General features: G+C 44.8%; 1 pseudogene; it reads left to right on the forward strand.

Moving 5' to 3' along the window:
* The first annotated feature begins 181 nt into the window (after positions 1-181).
* LOC132765995 (zinc finger protein 208-like) lies at positions 182-17,181 on the forward strand (annotated as a pseudogene).
* The last annotated feature ends 551 nt before the right edge of the window (positions 17,182-17,732 follow it).

The raw sequence follows: 17,732 nt of genomic DNA on the forward strand, positions 1-17,732 counted from the left end.
TGAAAACAGCATCTCCCTTGTATTTTGGAGGGAGGTTTTGCTAGTAGGCTTCCAAAGAGTTAAAGCAAAACACTGGATTCCTAGAGAGTAAGTGAGCGGCCAATCAGAATCCTCCTGCAGGCCAGGCCCCTCCTCTTCTGACATGTGGAACTCTTCCTGGAGGAGGAGGAGGAGGAGTGGCTGGGAGAGCCTTGGGAGAGAGTTCCTTCCTTCCTTCCTTCCTTCCTTCCTTCCCAGGTGGAGGGGGCCATGGCTCTCCTGCTGCCCAGGTGGGAGCCTGGCTGCCAGGAGAGGCCGCAGGAGGGAAGCCAGCCCGGTGGTGCATCTTCAGGCCCAGCAGAGCCAAGCCAGGACCCTCCGCCTGCCTTTCCTGCTGCTGCTGCTGCTGCTGCTGGGAATGGGGGGCAGTGGTGGGGAGGAGGAGGAGGAGGAAGCCTTCTGGTGGGGAAGGAGGAGGGGGGGCTGCGAAGGGGAGAGCCCCCACCACCTTCAGGGGCAGAGCGCCAGAGCTTCAGGCAGTTCACCTACCAGGAGGCCTTGGGGCCCCGAGAGGCCTGCAGCCGCCTCCACTCTCTCTGCCGCCTGTGGCTGAAGCCCCAGCGACACTCCAAGGCGGAGATGCTGGACCTGGTCATCCTGGAGCAGTTCCTGGCCGTCCTTCCTGCCGAGATGGAGCGCTGGGTCAGGGAATGTGGGGCAGAGACCAGCTCCCAGGCCGTGGCCTTGGCTGAAGCATTCCTCCTCAGTCGGGCCCAAGAGGAGAAGGAGAAGGTACAACAGGTGAGAGAGAGAAGAGCTTATCCCCACGCTTCCAAAGAGCCAGGAACACTTACCATGAAGAGAGCCAAATTCCAGATCCCTCCCTCCCCTCTTTCCCTTGTTTTTCTGATAATTTCTACTTGTGTCCCTTTGGTGTTTTTCCAGGCGGCGGACTTGTGTGCAGAAGTGGCCTCCGCCTGGGAAAGGCCTCCCTCCATCTCCAGCCGGATGCTGGATTGTGCAGGACAAAGGGACCCTCCCAGCTCCACAAGTAAAGACCCAGCCACACTTGGGTGGCTTGACTCCACTCCTTTTGAGTCTTTGTGGCTCAATGAATGTATATCTGTATGAAAGGGATCCAGGAGCCTTTGGATACTCAGGTTCTGCTGAACAGGAGGGACCAATAGAATGAAGCAGCTTAAAAACAATGCAGTTTTGCATCATTGCAAGTGTCATGCCTAGGAGTGCGAGCTGTGTTGGATGGTGGCTGCCTTTACATGACAGCACCGCCAATTCACAGCAAACCGATCTTCAAGTTGTGCTTAAGTAGCTGTTTTTGCACATCAGGGCTGCTCAACATGCATTCAGTCACTCTTCCAAGATAATTTCAGCCACGCGGTAATGTGCAGTGACTTTGAGGCCACAGACCTAGAAAGTGGGTGTGTTGTGGCTGTTCTTCCTCTCCACTGCGCTCGCCTGCTCCCAGACTGCTCCCATTGTCACTACTTGTAGGCAGCCAGAGAATATATAAGCAACCTAAACATTCCTTATTTCTCCCCAAACATTTCCTTTAGTAAATAAAATTAAATAAAATTGTGCCTGGCCAAAGGAGACCAAATTGCTCATTGGTCTGGATATCATGAATCCCTACGAGGGGCATCTTAGGGAGCCAGGGATGATCAGCTTGGAGAAGAGCAGGCGAAGAGGGGAACATGTTGAAAGGATGTCACATAAATATACATATTGCTATGCTATTCCCATGCTGAGGACCTGTTTTTAAGTTCTATGTGGGTTAGGTACTGTTTTCTCTCCTCAATGTCCACCAAAAAAGTGTGTGGATAATGGGGAGAGAAATCTGTACCTAACCCATATAGCACTTAAAAGGAGAGGAAGGGGAGAAATTCCTCAAAGAGCCCAATGGGGATCAGGGTGTATAAAAGGGCTGAAGTCCCACTAACTTAACAGGCTTTGGCCCACTAACTTAACAGGCTTCTGCCTACTCACTCTTTCAGTCCTTGACTCACACTTTTGTAATTTTTTTTTGTCGTGTCAGGAGCGACTTGAGAAACTGCAAGTCGCTTCTGGTGTGAGAGAATTGGCCATCTGCAAGGACGTTGCCCAGGGGACGCCCGGATGATTTGATGTTTTTATCATCCTTGTGGGAGGCTTCTTTCATGTCCCCACATGAGGAGCTGGAGCTGATAGAGGGAGCTCATCCGCCTCTCCCCGGATTTGAACCTGCGATCTGTCGGTCTTCAGTCCTGGGTTTAACCCACTGTGCCACCGGGGGCACTTTTGTAATTAAAAATAGCTAGTTAATATTTAATATTCCTGACAATAACATGGGTCCTAGAGAAAATCAAGCCTGAATGCCTCCTAGAAGCCAAGGTGACTGAACCGACATAATTGTTATGTGGCCATATCACAAATACACAGGGATCACTAGAAAAGACAATAAGTCTTAGTAAGAGAGAACACAGCAGGAAAAGAGGGAGACTGAATTGCAGGGGATGGACTTCACCAAGGGAGACATGGCTGTCCTGAAACTCCAGGACCTGAGCAGACCTGGCTTGGAGGTCCCTCATTCGTGGAATCTCCATCAGTCAAAGTGTTACCAACAATAACAACAACATCAGTCAAAGTGGCCTGAAGGCACTTACCAACAATAGCAACAACAGCATCAGGCACTGCTCAGTTCTTGCCTTTCATGATTGAATATAGTATCATAAAATAAATGCAATGCTAGAATTGGAGGAGCCCACAAGGGCCATCCAGTCCCAGCTCCCTGCCATACAGGAAGATACATTCAAAATACAACTAATGGATGGCCATCCAGCCTCTGTTTAAAACCTCCAGAGAAAGAGATTCCACCACACTCTCAAGTCACAGCTTACTCCATTACTGAACAGCTCTTACCATTAGGAAGATGGTACCACCAGAAACGGAGACCATGGCCAATAATACGCCCTTGCCTTTTCTATTCCTACAGGAGGTGAATCAGAACCAACACATACTGGCTTACCTCTTCCTTCTGATGTATGCAGCACACCTTTTGTGACACCAGATCAGGTAGGTGAGAGAAGCCCTGATGGGGCAAGAAGGGTTCAGGCTCCCGGCATCCTCTTTGCATTGCTAATTTCCCCACTTTCCACCAAGATTCCTGCAGCAAAGTCCCTGTGTAAAAATTGAGATCTATATTGGCCACCAGAAGCAACGGGTTTTCTGTCTGGGATCAGCGTGTCAGCTTATCAATCATGTTTCTCTGTCCAGGGGACCTTTCAAGAGGTGGCCGTGTCTTTCAGTGAGGAGGAGTGGGCCCTGCTGAATCTGGACCAAAGGGCCTTGCATCAGGAGGTCATGGAGGAAAATCTGGAGACAGTATCCTATTTAAGTAAGGCCCTCTCTTTTATGAGTATTAGTCAAAACATGCCATAGCTGTATAATGTCCCTTAAAGGGGCAGGGGGAGAACTCCCCAGGTTTTGCATAAGTTCGCAGCAGGATAAATTTACATTAAGTTTACCATTCAACTATAGCACCTTTCTGTAGATCTGACATGATATGGAGGGGGGCAGAAACACCCAAATGTCGTTTCAGTATTGAAACATGTTGAAAAGAAACTAGTTGTTTCCATCATTTTGTACAGCAAATGTCATTTATACCATTGTTCTTGCTGTCATTGTTGTGTACTTTGAAGTCATTTCGATTTTATGCCAAGCCTTAATGCTCACCAGCAATTTAGGGATAGACAAACCTATCACAGGGTTTTCTGAGGTTCATGTTGTGGGACTCGCCCAAGGTCACTCAGTAGGTTTCCATAACTGAACAGGGAATCGAATATAGTGTCTAGAGGAGCCATAGCCCAAGGTATATACCTCTCAAATTGAGAGGTCTTCCCCCTTTTTTTGTAATTAGCAGTCATCAAACAACAACAAAAAACCCGAAATAATTAGCTCTGTAGGCTGCAGTCTATCAGAATTGTCACAAAATATGGGGAAAAGTCCTGTTTCTGGGTCAACAAGAACTGCTTGTTTATAATTTGATTTATTATTAGAAATAACTTTTTTTGAAAATGCAGAAATAGGCACTCTCTTTTTCACAGGTAATCAGATCAATCTGTAGCGATAGCATGTGCCCTGTCTTTTCATGTCATGGTTTCACCCACCTGAGCCTGGGGAAAGTGGTATCTTCTACATGATTTTACGGTTTGCTACCCCTGGAAGGTAGCATTTAGTCTTGCTAAAGAGGAAATATCCAGCTCTAATTGTTGGAAGTTACAAGAAAGTAGGATTTGAGATAACTGTAGAAGAAAACTCTTGAAGTGAGAGTTCAACAATGGCATTGATTCCCTAAATTGCTGGTGAGCACTTTAATGATACCTATTAAGATTTTGTTTTTTAAATATGTGTTCCCATTGTCTTTGTTCTCAAGCAACAAAAAGAAAAGGGGAACCATCTCAATACCATGACTGTGGAAGAAATCAGGAGCTGTGCCTCTCCGGTCAGCAAGCAACGTCCACTATGAAGAAGCCCTTCAAGTGCTTGCAGTGGGGAAAATGTTTCCATCAGAAGAAAAACATTGCTAATCATCAATCAACGCACACCAGAGAGAAAGAGTCCAAATATCTGGAGTGTGAAAAGTTTTTAATTCGAAAGTCACACCTCACTTCTCATCAAACAGTTCACTTGGGGGTGAAACCCTTTAAATGCTTGGAATGTGGAAAGTCGTTTATTCAGAAGGCACACCTCACTTCTCATCAAACAATTCACTCGGGAGAGAAAACCTTTAAATGCTTGGAGTGTGGAAAGAGTTTCACTCATAAGTTAAGCCTCACCTATCATCAAGCAGTCCATTCTGGGGAGAAGCCATTTAAATGCATGGAGTGTGGAAAGGCCTTCATTCAGAAGATAAAGCTCACCTATCACCAAGCTACACATACTGGGCAGAAGCCATTTAAATGTTTGGAGTGTGGGAAGTCTTTTACTCAGAAGATAAGCCTCACCTATCATCAAGCTACTCATACTGGGGAAAAAGCATTTAAATGCTTGGAGTGTGGAAAGCGGTTCACTCATAAGTTAAGACTCACCTATCACCAAGCAGTCCATTCTGGGCAGAAGCCATTTAGATGCTTGGAGTGTGGAAAGCTTTTCACTCATAAGTTAAGCCTCACCTATCATCAAGCAGTCCATTCTGGGAAGAAGCCTTTTAAATGCTTAGAGTGTGGAAAGAGTTTCATTCGTAAGTTAAGCCTCACCTATCATCAAGCAGTCCATTCTGGGAAGAAGCCATTTAAATGCTTGGAGTGTGGGAAGGGCTTCATTGAGAAGAAACGCCTGACTTATCATCAAGCAATTCATACTGGGAAGCCATTTAAATGCTTGGAGTGTATGAAGAGTTTCACGCACAAGATAGGCCTCACCAATCATCAAGCTACTCATACTGGGGAGAAGCCATTTAAATGCTTGGAGTGTGGCAAGAGTTTCAGTCTGAAGACACAACTGACCAAACATCAAGCTATTCATACTGGGGAGAAGCCATTTAAATGCTTGGAGTGTGGAAAGGGCTTCATTCAGAAGATACATCTGACCAATCATCAAGCTATTCATACTGGGGAGAAGTCATTTAAATGCTTGGTGTGTGGGAAGAGCTTCATTCGGAAGACAGGCTTTACCAATCATCAAGCTACTCATAGTGGGAAGAAGCCATTTAAATGCTTGGTGTGTGGAAAGTGTTTCACTGAGAAGAAAAGCCTCACCTATCATCAAGCTACTCATACTGGGGAGAAGCCATTTAAATGCTTGGAGTGTGGAAAAGGCTTCATTCAGAAGAGAAATCTGACCAATCATCAAGCAATACATACTGGGGAGAAGCCATTCAAATGCTTAGAGTGTGGAAAGGGCTTCATTCAGAAGAGACATCTGACCAATCATCAAGCTATTCATACTGGGGAGAAGCCATTTAAATGCTTGGAGTGTGGAAAGGGCTTCATTCAGAAGACAAAGCTCACCTATCATCAAGTTACACATACTGGGGAGAAGCCATTTAAATGCTTGGAGTGTGGGAAGGGCTTCCCACACAAGGCAAAGCTAACAGAACACCAAAGAATCCACACTGGGGAAAGACCATTTCAATGCTTGGAGTGTGGGAAGGGCTTCACTCAGAAGAGAAATCTGACTTCTCATCAAGCAATTCATACTGGGGAGAAGCCATTTAAATGCTTGGAGTGTGGAAAGAGCTTCATTCAGAAGATAAAGCTCACCTATCATCAAGCTATTCATACTGGGGAGAAGCCATTTAAATGCTTGGATTGTGGGAAGGGCTTCCCACACAAGGCAAAGCTCACAGAACATCAAAGAATCCACACTGTAGGAAAACCATTTCAATGCTTGGAGTGTGGAAGAAGTTTCAAACAGAAGAGTAGCCTCCATCTTCATCAAGCAAAACACACAGGGGAGAGAACCCTTTAAATGCCTGGAGCGTGGAAAGAACTTTTGCCAGTAGAGAAACCTCCCTTCTTTTCCTTCATCCAAACCATGAGGACATTGAACTTCTGTAATAAAAAAAGGGATTACTTTAAAATTCCTTTTCTTTGTTGTGTTTTCAGGAATGTCAGGAATTAAAAAAAATTCTTTATGAACAAACTGGCTTCTTTATATGAAATATCAAAACAAGTGTTGCTGAAAATAAGACAGAAGGACAAAAAAGAGGTTTCAGGCTGGACATGATTCATGGCCAGGAATATGAAGTACATGTTGGGACTCCACATTTTCCCCCCACAAAGGAGTATCCAAGCGGTTCTCTTTGCTCTTCTTCAATGAGCATGGAAAGATGTCTGCTGTGGGTTAGATGGATAGCTAGGCCCTGTTCACTTTCCTTTCTAGTGATGCTCTTTGGTAACGTCTATTATAATTGTTAAGCTTGACTCTGCTCCTGAATTGCTTAAGCTCAATCGCTCTGTTGCTGCCGCCAGAAGCTTCTCGTTTGCTGCACGGCTACTGCTACAACTGTTGCTGCTGATTTACCTCTTTTGAATGCTTTCTCCTTTTAGAAAATTTAGAAATATTTAAGTGGGTTAAATATATATCGCGAACAAATTATATATTTAGTTTTTAATTAAAACATTTCTTTTTTTAAAAAAATACTAGCTCGGGTACTTGGTGATGAAAAGGGTATTGTTTATTTTGGGGTGAAAGGTTATATCATTTAGTTAATTACTAACACTATTTATTAGGAAAAAGCCGGGTTTTGATTTGTTTTTGTTTGTTTTTTAATGCTCCCATTAGAAAATACATAAGGATGTGGTGAACTACAATTCCCATAATCAATCCTCCCCAAACCAGGCCTGTATGCAGTTGGCCATGTTGCGTTGATGTGCCAGTTTGATCCAAATCCGACATTGGCTGTATTGAGTGCTCTCTGGCTGCAAATGAACTACAACTCCCAGACTCCCAGGGCAGTCACCCCCAAAACCTGCCTGTATTCACAGTTGGGCCTGTTGCATCTGTTTGCCAAGTTTGTTGAGCTACAACTCCTATAAATCAAGGTCAACCCCCCCCCCCCCAAATCTCTTGCTCAGTTGCTGATCAATTCCTGTTTGCTGTGTGCCATAGGAAAGTGTAGGAAAGGCAGTGGGTGGGGTCATGCAACTTTCACACCCATGGAGAGAGAGAAAGGAACCCTGGGATGTCCATTCTGAAGGAAAAACAGAACATCTAGAATGAGATTGTATTGTCAAAGGCTTTCATGGCCGGAATCACTTGGTTGTTGTAGGTTTTTCCGGGCTATATGGCCATGTTCTAGAGGCATTTTCTCCTGACGTTTCGCCTGCATCTGTGGCAAGCATCCTCAGAGGCAGTGAGGTCTGTTGGAAGTAGGAAAATGGGTTTATATATCTGTGGAATGACCAGGGTGGGACAAAGGACCTTTGTCTGCTGGAGCTAGGTGTGAATGTTTCAGCTGACCACCTTGATTAGCATCCAAACCATTTATTTATTTATTTACATCACTTATATCCCGCCCATATCAGCCCGCAGGCAACTCGGGGCGGTCTCCATATTGGCACAATTCGTTGCCATCAATACAATACAAAAGCAAAAACAATTAAGTGCATTTAGACAAAAAAGACAGTGCAATAACAATTTAAAAAGAACTATATCCTCTCATTCCAATCCTCATCCGTTTCATCGTCTTGGCCGTTCCTGGGTCATTCTCCATCTCAAGCTTGACTATCTATTCCGGGGTTCCGAATGCTTGCTCGAAGAGCCAGGCTTTCACTCTCTTCTGAAAAGTCAGGTGGGAGGGGGTCAGCTGAAACATTCACACCAACTGCATCAGACAAAGGTCCTTTGTCCCAACCTGGTCATTCCACAGATATATAGACCCATTTTCCTACTTCCAACAGACCTCACTACCTCTGAGGATGCTTGCTATAGATGCAGGTGAAACGTCAGGAGAAAATGCCTCTAGAACATGGCCATATAGCCCAGAAAAACCTACAACAACCTAGAATGAGATTGTCCCCGAATAAAAGCCTTCCTTTGGTGGTGGGCAGGATGTTGTTTGGGGAGGACATTGGCAGGGATTGGGAGACATGTTAATGGGGCCGGTATAACCTGAAATGTCCTTAAAAGGAGTGCTTTGGGTGGCTCCTCAGCACTCTGGGTTAAAGCTGTTTGTGGAGGCGGAGACTGTCTGTGTAAGTGGACACCTCTGTCACATACACACATGCACATTTTCACTTTAATTATGTGCATAGAAGATAGATAGATAGATAGATAGATAGATAGATAATACAGAAATAACGAATTTAGTTTAAAGGAGATATAATGCAAATATGTTGAATGCTTTAACTCTGAATCTTTTAATACTGTTGACATTTAGAGTGTTCCCTCGCTACTTTTCGGTTCACTTTTCGCGGACTCGCTGTTTTGCGGGTTTTTGCCTCCTGGCAACGATGGAGTGTGGAAGGGGGTTTAAAAAGAGAGAGAGAGGAGATACAAAGCAGTATGTAAATCATGGCCTTGTAGTCTCTTCCTTATAGCTAGCCAAAAAAAAGGGTGCGGTGCCTTTAAATCCCTCCTTACTTCTGCCTCACAAGATAGATAGATAGATAGATAGATAGATAGATAGATAGATAGATATGCATGCATCCCTACTTCACGGATTTTCACTTTTCGTGGGTGGTCCTGGAATGTAACACCCGCAATAAGTGAGGGAACCCTGTAATTCTAGTTTAATATTTGTATATTTTAAATGGTGTGCTCACGTTTTTATGTTAAGTCGCTTTGAGTCCCCTTTGGGGTGGTCAAAGCAAAAATCAATAAATTTAATAAAAGTATAAATAATAAAAGGTGAAGTATTCCTTACTGATTCCTCCATTCCAATTTTCACTCCCCCCCCCCCATCTGTCTTTATAGACCACACCCACGCTATTCTAACCCAAAGAGTATACATGCTAAGAGAGGATCTGTGCGTATTCCACCTGATCCTCCCTTAATAGCCTTTGAAATTAATACCGGCCACCATTAAATGATCAGGTTACCTACATAAAAACTCCAATCATCACCCAAGTCAAAAAAGAAGCACCATTAAAGCCCTGGCAGACGGTGCAAAAAGAATATGTGAACGTCACCTCCTCCAAGACGAACCGAACCACCTAAACTGGGCTTTACAGCCCAATGGAGACTCCACCACAGACATCAGAAGAGATACAAGACCGTGATCAAGCCATGAGAGTAAAGGCAAAGATCCACCCAGAGGAAAAGTGTTCTTGCCAGACATCAAGAGAACCACTGACCGCAGAGGGAAGCTGATGAGGAAACACAACCTACAAACTATCTACAGACCCACCAAGAAAATCCAACAAATGCTACGTTCAGCAAAGGACAAGAGGGATCCTCTCACCCCTGCAGGAGTCTACCGTATACCATGCAGCTGTGGACAAGTCTACATAGGGACCACCAAACGCAGCAAGGCCCAAACATGAATCAAGGAACATGAAAGGCACTGCAGACTACTTCAACAGAGAAGTCAGCCACTTAGACTACCGTTGTGGTTCTACACAGGAGGCTCCTGAATGTCACCATGGTACTTATGTGGAGAGAAAGGCCACCAAAATATCCAAAGAAAGGCTGTTAAAACGGTCTGTTCTAGTGTCCAAACTCAATTTGGTTTGTTGTGGTTCTCTTTTGGGGCTCTAAGTGCATTTGAGGGCTACAGTCTAGGGCCCCAGCATAGCCCTCCCAGGATGCATCTACACTGCAGAATTAATGCGGTTTGACAGTACTTTTAATTGCCATAACATAGTACTATGCAATCCTGGGAGTTGTAGTTTGGGGAGGCACCAGCAATCCTGTCCTCATGATTCCATAGCATTGAACCAGAGCAGTGATAGTGGTGTCAGGCTGCATTGATTCCAGTGTAGATTCACCCAAGAACTTTGGAATCACCTAGGATGCATCTAGAGGACCTCAGCTTGGGAACTGCTGCTTTGAACCCTCTTGTGTTCCTGGGAAAATGCCTTGAAAGCAGAACCTCTCAATGTCTTTCAGAGGATTTGCTCTCTGGCTTCCAAAGGGTTACAGCAAAGGAGGAGGATTCCTAGAGAGGAAGTGAATGGCCAATCAGAAGCCTCCTGCAGGCAAGGCCATGTGGAACTCTTCCTGGAGGAGGAGGAGGAGGAGGAGGAGTGGTTGGGTGAGCCCTGGGAGGCTTCCTGACTTGGGGAGAGAGAGAGAGAGAGAGCCTTCCTTCCCAGAAGGGGAGATGGCTCTTCTGCCCAGGTTGGAGCCTGGCTGCAAGGACAGGCCGCAGGAAGGAAGTCAGCCCAGTGGTGCTTCAGGTTCAGCAGAGCCAAGCCAGGACCCTCCACCTGCCTTTCCTGCTGCTGGGAATGGAGGGCAGTTGTGGGGAGGAGGAAGCCTTCTTGTGGGGAAGGAGGAGGGGGGGCTGCGAAGGGGAGAGCCCCCACCACCTTCAGGGGCAGAGCGCCAGAGCTTCAGGCAGTTCACCTACCAGGAGGCCTTGGGGCCCCGAGAGGCCTGCAGCCGCCTCCACTCTCTCTGCCGCCTGTGGCTGAAGCCCCAGCGATACTCCAAGGCAGAGATGCTGGACCTGGTCATCCTGGAGCAGTTCCTGGCCATCCTTCCGGCCGAGATGGAGCACTGGGTCAGGGAATGTGGGGCAGAGACCAGCTCCCAGGCCGTGGCCTTGGCTGAAGGATTCCTCCTGAGTCGGGCAGAAAAGGAGAAAGAGAATGGACAACAGGTGAGAGAGAGAGAGAAGATCATCCCCATGCTTGTCATGAAAGGAGCGAAACTCCAGATCCCTCCCTCCCCTCTTTCCCTTATTTACTGATCATTTCTATCTGTGTCCCTTTGATGTTTTTTCAGGCGGCGGACTTGTGTGCAGAAGTGGCTTCCGCCTTGGAAAGGCCTCCCTCCACCTCCAGCTGGTTGTCAGATTGTGCAGGAGAAAGAGACCCTCCCAGCTCCATAAGTAAAGACCCAGCCACACTTGGGTGGCTCGACTCCACTCCTTTTCAGTCTCTATGGCTCAATGAACACATATGGAAGGGATGTCCTGAACATGAGTAAACAGTACAATGAAGCAGCTTAAAAATCAAGCATTTTTGCTGCATCGCTAGGAGTGTAGTGCCTAGGGATGTGAGCTGTGTTGGCTTTGCATGATAGCACCATTAACTCCTCCCAACATGGCTTCAGCTAATGAATTAAAGGCCGCAAGGTACCCTTTTCTAGGTATGGCTGCCAATTTGCTACCGGGCACAATTCAAGGTGCTGGCGTTAGCCTATAAAGCCCTAAAAGGTTCTGGCCCTACTTACCTCTCTGAACGCATCTCCACCTATGAACCGACTAGGACATTAAGATCGTCCGGGGAGGCCCTGCTCTCGGTCCCGCGCGGTTGGCCTGGACGAGGGACAGGGCCTTCTCGGTGGTGGCCCCTCGGCTATGGAATGCCCTACCTGTAGACATCAGACAGGCCCCTTCGCTGCTGGCGTTTCGGAAGAAGGTTAAGACCTGGCTCAATGAACAAGCGTTTGGCTAAACAGTGCAACTGAATATAGGAGGACGGAAAAAATTGATCTCAGGAATGGCACAAGAATTATGAGAACGGATTCTGATTTCATATTTCATAGAATCATAGAATCAAAGAGTTGGAAGAGACCTCATGGGCCATCCAGTCCAACCCCATTCTGCCAAGAAGCAGGAATATTGCATTCAAATCACCCCTGACAAATGGCCATCCAGCCTCTGCTTAAAAGCTTCCAAAGAAGGAGCCTCCACCACACTCCGGGGCAGAGAGTTCCACTGCTGAACGGCTCTCACAGTCAGGAAGTTCTTCCTAATGTTCAGATGGAATCTCCTCTCTTGTAGTTTGAAGCCATTGTTCCGCGTCCTAGTCTCCAAGGAAGCAGTAAACAAGCTTGCTCCCTCCTCCCTGTGGCTTCCTCTCACATATTTATACATGGCTATCATATCTCCTCTCAGCCTTCTCTTCTTCATGCCCAGTTCCCTAAGCCGCTCCTCATAGGGCTTGTTCTCCAGACCCTTGATCATTTTAGTCGCCCTCCTCTGGACACATTCCAGCTTGTCAATATCTCTCTTGAATTGTTAATGATTGTTTGATTTTGTTGCTGTATATGATGTGTTTTAATTGTTTAGGATATTGTTGTGATAGTATTGATGTTATTGTGATAATTTTCATTGTGTAAACCGCATTGAGTCGCCTTATCAGGCTGAAAAATGCGGTATAGAAATAAAGCAAATAAATAAATAAATAAATAATAAAGCTGCACAGTGTAAAACGCCGATTTGAAATGGGCTGGAGGAGAGTTGTGTGGATGCCATCAGCTAAACAAGAAAATACTGTTGGGCAAGTGGCCTTAATAACAGAATACTCTCCCCATAAATGCACAGCAGAGCTACTTATCACCAGCATCGTGATCCAGAACCAGTAGTCCAAAGTGGCAAAAAGAACAGATCAATGTTATCCCTTCCATAGGAGGCATTTCTTTGTAGTAAAATAATATAGTTGCACTCTTTACAATAACAAGGTTTCTATAACACCAATAAACAAATCCATTTTAGCTTTACACGCCGCAGCCTCTATACTGGAGCTCCCTCACAAGGCTTCTCTTACACTGAAGTTTACCTCACACTGACTGAGGAGTTTCCTCACTGAGGCAAAAATAACACTAACAGGCTTTGGCCTACCCAGTCTTTCAGTGCTTCACTCACACTTTTGTAATCAAAAATAGCTAGTTAATATTTAATATTCCTGACAAATACATGGGTCCTAGAGAAAATCAAGCTTGAATGCCTCCTAGGAGCCAAGGTGACTGAACTGGAGGCTCCTTCTTTGGAAGCTTTTAAGCAGAGGCTGGATGGCCATTTGTCAGGGGTGATTTGAATGCAATATTCCTGCTTCTTGGCAGGGAGTTGGACTGGATGGCCCATGAGGTCTCTTCCAACTCTTTGATTCTATGATTCTATGAACTGACATAGTTGTAATGTGGCCATATCACAGTTACACAGGGCTCACTAGAAAATACAATCTTAGTAAGATAGAAGGCAGCAGGAAAAGAGGGAGATTGAATTGCAGGGGGATGGACTCCACCAAGGGAAACATGGCTGTCCTGAATCTCCAGGACCTGAGCAGACCTGGCAGGGAGGTCCCTCAGTCAGGGAATCTCCATCAGTCAAAGTGGTCTGAAGGCACTTACCAACAACAATAACCACAACAACACCTCTTAATCCACAGCCTTGCTCAGTTCTTGCCTTTCATGATTGAAAATAGTATCAAAAAAGAACATAATCCTAGAGTTGGAAAAGCCCACAAAGGCCATCCAGTCCCAGCTCCCTGCCATTCACGAATACACATTCAAAGCACTCCTAATAGATGGCCATCTAGCCTCTGTTTAAAAACCTCCAGAGAAAGAGACTCCACCACACTCTCGTCACAGCATACTCCATTATTTAACAGCTCTTACTATTAGGAAGATGGTACCACCAGAAATGGAGGCCAATAAAAATACCTTTGCCTTTTCTCTTCCTACAGGAGGTGAATCAGAACCAACACATACTGGCTTACCTCTTCCTTCTGAAGCACGCAGCGCACCTTCTGTGAAACCAGATAAGGTAGGTGAGAGAATCCCTGGTGGGCCAAGAAGGGCTCAGGCTTCCGGCGTCCTCTTTGCTTTCCCATTTTCCCCTCTTTCCAACCCAAGATGCCTGCAGTAAAGTCCCTGTATCAAGAATGACATCTAACTCGGCGTCCAAAAGCAATTGGTTTCTGGCTGGAGTCAGCGTATCCTGCTTACCAGTAATGTTTCTCTGTCTAGGTGACCTTCCAAGAGGTGACCGTGTCTTTTAGTGAGGAGGACTGGGCCTTGCTGAGTACGGACCAAAGGGCCTTGCATCAAGAAGTTATGGAGAAAAATCTGGAGATGGTGTCCTCTTTAAGTAAGGCTTCCTCTTGTATAAGGAAATATTAGTCGTAATACTCGTAAGTTAAGCCTCACCCACCTGAGCTTGGGGAAAGTGGCATCTTCTACATGATTTTACAGTTTGCTACCCCTTGAAGTTAGCATTTAGTCTTGCTAAAGAGGGTATATCCAGGTCTTGGGAGTTACAAGAAAGTAGATTTTGAAGTAATCCTAGAAGGAAACTATTGAAGTAAAATAAGTTCAACAGTGGGATTCATTGCCTAAATTGCTGGTGGGTACTTTAATGATATCTATTAAGATTTTGTTTTTTAAATATGTGTTCCCATTGTCTTTGTTGTCAAGCAATTCACGGAGAAGGGGAACCATCTCAATACTGGGACTGTGGAGAGAATCAGGAGCTGTCTCTCTCTCGTCAGCAAGCAATGACCACTAAGAGGAAGCCCTTCAAGTGCTTGCAGTGGGGAAAATGTTTCCGTCAGAAGAAAAGCATTGCTAAGAATCAAGCAACTCACACCAGAGAGAAAAAGTTCAAATGCTTGGAGTGTGGAAAGTCTTTTATTCGGAAGGGACATCTCACTACTCATCAAACAATTCACTCAGGGGAGAAACCCTTTAAATGCTTGGAATGTGGGAAGAGTTTCACTCAGAAAACAAGCCTCACCTATCATCATGCAATCCATTCTGGGGAGAAGCCATTTAAATGCTTGGAGTGTGGGAAAGGCTTCATTCAGAAGACAAGACTAACTTCTCATCAAACAATTCACTCGGGGGAGAAACCCTTTAAATGCTTGGAATGTGGAAAGTCTTTTATTCGGAAGGCACATCTCACTTCTCATCAAACAATTCACTCTGGGGAGAAAACCTTCAAATGCTTGGAGTGTGGAAAGAGTTTCACTCATAAGTTAAGCCTCACCTATCATCAAGCAGTCCATTCTGGGGAGAAGCCATGTAAATGCTTGGTGTGTGGGAAGGGCTTCATTCGGAAGAAACATCTGATTTACCATCAAGCAATTCATACTGGGGAGAAGCCATTCAAATGCTTGGAGTGTGGAAAAGGCTTCATTCAGAAGAGACATCTGACTTATCATCAAGCAATTCATACTGGGCAGAAGCCATTTAAATGCTTGGAGTGTGGAAAGCGGTTCACTCATAAGTTAAACCTCAACTGTCATCAAGCAGTCCATTCTGGGGAAAAGCCATTTAAATGCTTGGAGTGTGGAAAGTGTTTCACTCATAAGTTAAGCCTTACCTATCATCAAGCAGTCCATTCTGGAGTGAAGCCATTTAAATGCTTGGAGTGTGGAAAGACTTTCACTCGTAAGTTAAGCCTCACCCATCATCAAGCAGTCCATTCTGGGGACAAGCCATTTAAATGCTTGGAGTGTGGGAAGGGCTTCATTGAGAAGAAACGCCTGATTTATCATCAAGCAATTCATACTGGGGAGAAGCCATTTAAATGCTTGGAGTGTGGGAAGGGTTTCACGCACAAGATAGGCCTCAGCAATCATCAAACTACTCATACTGGGGAGAAGGCATTTAAATGTTTGGAGTGTGGAAAGAGTTTCAGTCAAAAGACACACCTGACTAAACATAAAGCTATTCATACTGGGGAGAAGCCATTTAAATGCTTGGAGTGTGGAAAGGGCTTCAATCAGAAGATACATCTGACTTATCATCAAGCAATTCATACTGGGGAGAAACCATTTAAATGCTTAGAGTGTGGGAAGGGCTTCGCTCACAAGATAAGTGTCACCAAACATCAAACTACTCATACCGGGGAGAAGCCATTTAAATGCTTGGAGTGTGGGAAGAGTTACACTCAGAAAACGGGTCTTACCAATCATCAAACTACTCATACTGGGAAGAAGCCATTTAAATGCTTGGAGTGTGGAAAGAGTTTCACTGAGAAGAAAAGCCTCATCTATCATCAAGCAATTCATACTGGGGAGAAGCCATTTAAATGCTTGGAGTGTGGGAAAGGCTTCGTTCAGAAGAGAAATCTCAGTTGTCATCAAGCAATTCATACTGGAGAGAAACCATTTAAATGCTTGGAGTGTGGGAAGGGCTTCGCTCACAAGATAAGCCTTACCAATCATCAAACTACTCATACTGGGGAGAAGCCATTTATATGCCTGGAGTGTGGAAAGGGCTTCCCATACAAGGCAAGGCTGACACAACATCAAAGAATCCACACTGTAGAAAAACCATTTCAATGCTTGGAGTGTGGAAGAAGTTTCAAACAGAAGAAAAGCTTCCACCTTCATCAAGTGAAACACACAGGGGAAAAAACACTTTAAATGCGCTTTTGCCAGTAGAAACACCTCCCTCCTTTTCCCTCATCCAAACCATGAGGAGATTGAACGTCTGCAATAGAGATAAATAACTTTAAAATTCTATTTCTTTGTTGTTCTTTTTTCAGGAATGGCTGGAATTTAAAAAAAAAATTCTTTCTGAACAAACTTGCTTCTTTATATGAAATATCAAAACAAGTGTTGCTGAAAATAAGAAAGAAGGACAAAAAAGAGGTTTCAAGCTAGATAAGATTCATATCCAGGAATATGAAGTATATCTTGGGACTCCACTTTTTCCCTTCACAAAGAGGGCTCAAAGCAGTTGTTCTCCTTGTCCTTCTTCGATGAGCATGAAAATATGTCTGCTGTGGGTTAGATGGATAGCTAGGCCCTGTTCACTTTCCTGTCTAGTGATGTTCTTTTAATAAAGTCTATTATAACTTGTTGAGCTTGACTCTGCTCCTGAATTGCTTAAGCTCAATTGCTCTGTCGCTGCCACCAGAAGCTTCTCGTTTGCTGAACTGCTACTGCTACAGCTGTTGTTGCTGATTTATCTTTTTTGAGTGCTTTCTCCTTTTGGAAAATTTAGAAGTATTTAAGTGGGTTAAATATATATCTCAAACAAATTATACATTTAGTTTTTAAATCAAACATTTTCAGTTGTTTTTTGTTTTTTTAAAAACTATCTTTTGTACCCGGCAATACAAAAAGCCTTGTTTGTTTTGATGTGAAAGGTAATATTGTTTAGTTAATTAGTAACACTATTTATTAGAAAAAAGCTAGTTTTTTATTTGTTTTTTATGAATGCTCCCATTAGAAAATACGTAAGGATGTGGTGAACTATAATTCCCAGAATCATGGGCCTAAACCGGGTCTGCGTGCACAGTTGGCCATGTTGCATTTATGTGCCAAGTTTGGTCCAAATCCGACATTGGCGGGGCTTGAGTGCTCTCTGGATACAGATGAACTACAACTCCCAGATTCCCAGGGCAGTCACCC

Source organism: Anolis sagrei, chromosome 2, assembly GCF_037176765.1.
Source record: "Anolis sagrei isolate rAnoSag1 chromosome 2, rAnoSag1.mat, whole genome shotgun sequence".
NCBI lineage: Eukaryota > Metazoa > Chordata > Lepidosauria > Squamata > Dactyloidae > Anolis > Anolis sagrei.